Source organism: Lycium ferocissimum, chromosome 2 (genome assembly GCF_029784015.1).
Source record: "Lycium ferocissimum isolate CSIRO_LF1 chromosome 2, AGI_CSIRO_Lferr_CH_V1, whole genome shotgun sequence".
Taxonomy (NCBI): Eukaryota; Viridiplantae; Streptophyta; class Magnoliopsida; order Solanales; family Solanaceae; genus Lycium; species Lycium ferocissimum.
The window spans coordinates 4,622,806-4,628,805 of NC_081343.1; positions in this window are offsets into that span (position 1 = coordinate 4,622,806).

Here is a 6,000-nt window from a genome sequence, read left to right on the forward strand (position 1 = left end):
ACAATAATAATAATAATAATGGGAACAAGAAAATAAGGATGACGTTGATACGTTATCCTGAAAAATGAAGCGTCCACAAGAATAAGAAGAGAGTGTGGGCCTATCCCAATTGCACACCTACTTGCAAAGACAGTGACAGCTCACACCATAATCAATTCTAAGGTCCCCAACTTGCTGTACTCATTAATTTTGCTGCCATAAAACAAAATTGAGTCTAACAAAGTTTGAAAACTGTGAATCAGTAACAAAGTTTCAATCTTTCTGGGTTTTCACACTGAAATGATTGCAGAAATTAAGGACCCTATCCTGAATATGTATGTGTATATATCCATTTTAATAATGGGGTTCTGACATGGCCAATCAGTTGTGCATAGAATAATCTATCAATACTTATTAGTAGTAATATCTTTTACACTTCTTGCCCAATTATTGCTGTTTCCTTTCCTAGTCCAGTAACTACATAACATTATTTTTATTTTAGTATAGAAGTCGATAACCGCACGGCAATTGCATCACCAGGCAAGTAAAATGACTGTTTTATTATACTCTCTCCGTTCCATAATAAGTTTCATCTTAAGAAAAAACACGCATATTAAGAAATCAATAATGCAATGTGAAGTTTACTAAATTACTCTTATATAATAAAAATAAATCATTTTTGGCTTTTAATTAGAGCATGCACAAGTAGTAATCATTTTGATATTGGTAATCCAACAATACCAAGTTACAATATGACTTTTTCAATTATCATTTAGATGTTATTTTAACTTGTCATTTTTTGTCTAAGTGTAGAGTTGGAAAAAACTAGTCAATCTATGTTTTGATTTTCTAAGGTGATACTTATTATGAAACAAATTATTTTTGCTAGATAACACTTATTATGGGACGGAAGGAGTAATACACACCTCACGGCGGTGGGGAAAGGTATTCAAAATAGATGGCCTTTGACTCTTCGGACGGGTATGCTGGAAAGGATGTTTGGACGTTTACTTGGTTCAGACGTGTATAACGTGTTTTCCAAGTAAATGTTTGACGTATGGAGGTTCGGTCCAGTCTGTTCACCTCAATTTGCGCCCTATTTGAGACTAAAGCAGGCGGGGTGGCGACCTCTTCTCAAGGGGATTCAACATTTACTAAAAATAATTTAAACCTTATTTATATAATGTGTTTTTTTAATAAAAGAGATTTTGATGAACCCTATCTGGTATCCCGACTCCATCTATGCCTAGGGGTTGTACTTTTTGCCAAAACTATTTGGCAATACTAATACTTTTTGCCAAAACTATTGAAAGTTTATGCTCCTTTTAATGCATTTCTTGATGTTAAATTGTTAAATATGTGCAGATAGTTATTCAGTAAATTGATTCTATATGTTCAATACATAAATAGTACTTTTTTTTTAGGGAGACGAATATTATCGCAGAATTAACACGTTAAATTCTCAACCACTTTAATTATACTGACATCTTCTTGAAATAAAGTTTTGCAAACATGTCACACTTCAAAACATGTTACGATATTTACTTCCATCGTATACGCTGCAATGGCATATTGTTAGCACCCTTTCATGATACTACTCTTTTAACTAATAGGAATAAATAACAAAATGTAACACTTCATTATCTAAATGTTTACCTATTATATGTATTGACATATTGACTGTCATGATCCAAATCCTAAAGTTTTGTGACTAGCACCCAACAATCTCCATGTCGAGCGAACCCCAATTAATACAATTCAAGTGAACACAAGTCTAAATAAGACCATTTAATATAATACGAAAGAAGTTATTTGAGTACAACACGGAGAAGCTTAAACTCAAAACAACATAGGATGCATCAACTGAGAGAGTGAAGATATAATAAAGAAATAAATACCCTGAGTCACCGCAAACAAGGCAAGCAATCACGAGTAGTACATCAACCAACTTTGGAACCTCACTCACAAATCTCCAGTACTCGGGTCCAAATCTACATATAAAATGCAAGGAAGAAGGGGCTAGTATTTGAAGTACTCAGAAAATATATTGACTGTCCATCTTGATACAAAAGTAATTTATCCGAGATAAACTTGTACAGATATTATACTCAAAATAATCAATGCACAAACACAACCTATGCATAACAAAATATGTTCCATACACAAATAAAGCATTAATAGGTATGGACGACTTTCACATCTACCAAATGCATGATAACAATAGTATATAGATCACGTATCCATATTTAAAGATCTCAACTTTAATATAACCGGCATTCATACAATGTTCAACAAGCATATAAATTTGCGTAACTATCAACTATCTCAACCGGACAACCTGTACCCCATAATCCGAACTTTACTCAAAACCGGACATGTCAGAACCCGCACCTTGTGCCTTATAATTACCGTGCACATTGCCATGATTTTATTCCATGTTAGTGACTTTGGAGGGAGGATTCATTCCACGCAATAATCGAAATGTGTTTAGCATGCCTAAACATAATCTCAAACTAGAATTCTTCGTCTCATCAACGGAACGTGAGTCGACATGCCCTAATACAGAGATTTACAAATTCAATCAACAGGAACGTGAATTCGCATGCCCTAACATAGATATCTCACATATTACAACACGAGTCATATATGTAAATCACACATGTAAACTAACTTACATGAAATCCATTATGTTGTTCTAGCGTGTAACAGTTGTCTATAATATTATACTAGTATTCTCATAATGCATAGATAAACATATCATGCATATAACATATTATGCATAGTTTAAGTAGCTACATATATCTCATATATTACCCCGGTGCTCGCATATATGCCCGTTACCTCACATATACGGTACCTTAGATACTTAATATATGTAAAATGGTTTTTATTTGAAAAAATTTCCCCGTTGAGGTCAAAGTTTTAAATTACCTCAGTCCAAGCCAAGCTCAATCTACAACAATAGCTTTACCACGTACGAAATCTGTCAACGACTCCAATCTATTCAAAAGAATATTTCACGATGTCAAACAAGACCATAGAATTTGATTCCTTAATTTAGTATCCGGTCAAAGTCAATCTCTCAATCTATCTCTATACTTTGTGCGATGGAATATTTCTTGGCTCACATCGTCAAAACCGAAACAAAAGTTAAATTCAAATTACCCATAACTCCACAAGTCCAAATTTATTCCTAGATTTCCATTTGGATGTTCAAAAAATCCTTAATTTTGTGATCCTAGAGTTTTGTGTCTTAAGTCCCAATTTTAACCATCAAATTCCATCTTTCAATAGTAAATCTTTGCACAGATTAATGATATAAACTGAGGGAGACATCTAGAACACTTACCCCAATAACAAAGTTGATTTCCAAGTCCAAAAGCTCCCAAAATGGAGCTCACTAAGCCCCAAAATGGTAAAATAACAAGGTTGATTCGCGTATGGTCCATTTAATAGCAAGGTTTATGATTATTCTAGTAGCCTATTTTCAGCCAAATTGATCACTAGATTGAGAGTTCAAGGTTGAGGATGGGATGGTAGGCTTACTAGGCTTTATTGGAGTGTGCAAGTGGACTTGATGATATTTTATTGATGGTAGCTATTCGGACAATTCTAATGGTTTACGCAGTTACTTGGTGATGTATTGAGGATATACAAATGGATATGGGAAGTCGTTAAGGTGACCAGTTGATTTTTTACAGATTTGACATGATAGGATAATCACTTGACTGATGCACATAATACGTCATTTGAAGGTTTAAGTGGAATTAGATGATGAGTGTTGACTCATTAGCTTCAGCTAGATGAAACAAGACTAATGAATTTGAAATTAGCGAAATCGGCCTTGGATAAGGTCAGTTTTTGAAGGAAATGCCTAGAAGTGGCTCAAAATAAGCACAAATTCTTTTATGGTGAGAGAGAGTCATGGTTTAGATTTGTGATGTGGGACGACGCACTATGGATTATTGGCACTAAATACAACTTCGGAAGGTGTAGAAGAAAGATAAGGGGAATCAGAGTATTTTACCAGTACAGGTTGGCTACGGATTGTGGCTACCACAAAAGGGTTATGGTGTCTATGATGGCATCTTGTGGAATCACTCAATTGAGTTCAGATGTATGGTTATAATCAAAGGTCAAGTAATTTGAACGGAATTCAATTCAAATATATGAGAATCAGCTGTGGAAGAACTTTCGGGCATGGAAAAATGGAGATTTAGGTTATTGAGCTAAGCTAAAAGATATTTGACTGATAAAGTGAATAAGCGGTGCTATTGGCATGATTCTTTTCTGTGGAGGCTTTCATGAGGTTTTTTACAGAGATTCTTTGGCTGCTCGACAACTTTGGTACTTTTCTTTACCGTTCGAGGGTGAACATTTGTTTAAGTGGTAAATGATATGACAACGCGCTAGGTCATTTTGAGCTTTTTGACTCTTTTCTTCGAAATATCCTTCTCGTAGCTTTATTATGGCATTCATGACTTGCAGGGATAGGTGACACAATTCTCGAGATAGTCGGGTGAGTATCGAAGGGGAATTAGCAAAATTTGGAAGGTCTTAAGTTAAGAAAATGGGAAAGTTAGACCAAAGTCAACATCGGAGGTTAACGAAATTGAATTGGAGTTTTGTCAGTTTCATAAGGTCCAGAACGTGATTTATGACTTAGTCAAGTGGTTGGGACGGATCCCGAGGGGCTCAGGATTGATTTGGACCTTTAGTTGAGAATCTAGTTAAGTTAAAGGATTTGAGTGACCACGATCAATATCGGTTCAAGACGACCCCATATAGATGTTTTGAGAGTTCGAATAAGCTTGTGTGATGATTTTGAACTTGTCTGCACGTTTTGGTGAGATATTAATGAGTTTCGGATGAATTTGGGTTGTGTCGCACTCATGGTTGGCGTTTCGACGTCATTTCTTTAGGTATAAAGGTGATCACATTGTGAAAATGAGCTATAAATTGTGTTTTGATTGAACCATTAGATATGTATCATGATTTCGGAGCCATAGAGAATCATCGAATTTCGAGGTCGTATGAGGGAGTTATGGTCATTTTAGTGTCGGATTAGATTGTTGGTGCTGGTGCATTGCAAATTCAAAGTAGGGCACTTTCAACCCCACTGTTGAGAAAAAAGGTCTGCAGAAGTGAAAATGCCACGTAGAAGTTCGTTGGTGTGAGTTTTTGCCCCCGAAAGCGGAAATCGCTGAATTAATAATTCAAATTTTGTCCATTTGGTATTTTCATCATATCTTGGGTTCTAGAGCTCCAATTTGGGTGACTTTCGCGGAGTTTTTCTTGTTTCGAATAGAGGGTAAGATTCTAATCTTTATTTTTGTAGTTCCCATGATTAATTCTGTTGGTTATAGTATTTGCTGGCATAAAGTCATATGTCAAGTTTTGATGATTGACAAAATGAACCTACAATGCAAAGAAACCAAGTCTAGATGCACGTGATAATGGACAAGGTAAATTGAACAAAGCTGGACAGATGACTGAGATGAAGAAGAGGTTCCAGACAATATAAAAGGCCTGAAATAGCATACATCACAAGATGGATAGAACAGGTCCATAGATATATTCTGGTGCAAAGAAGCAGCAGAGACAAATGCAGACACATGAACACAGATGATCAACATATGTGTGTCAAGGTAAAACAAGTGAAATGGTGAAAGCACATAGTGACTGGAATTAGCCAAACACATGTTCCATCACAGAGACAGATGCAGACAAGTAACCTGTTTAATAAGATGAAGATGACTCAGTCCCAAAGCAGTTCAGTAGAAGAATAGAACAAGCATGAAAACATGTTCTATCACAAAGAGTCATCAGATGCAGTTGATGAATGGATGAGAAGAGATTATGAAGCAGAAATGATAAAGATGACTCAGGTCTATTTTGTTCAAGTGAATAGAGTTGCAAACAAATCATATAAACCAGGTCTACAAACATGTTCCAATACGGAGCAAGAACATAATCAGAGTCACATGGTGAGACAAAGCTGAAGACAAGATTTGTTCAATC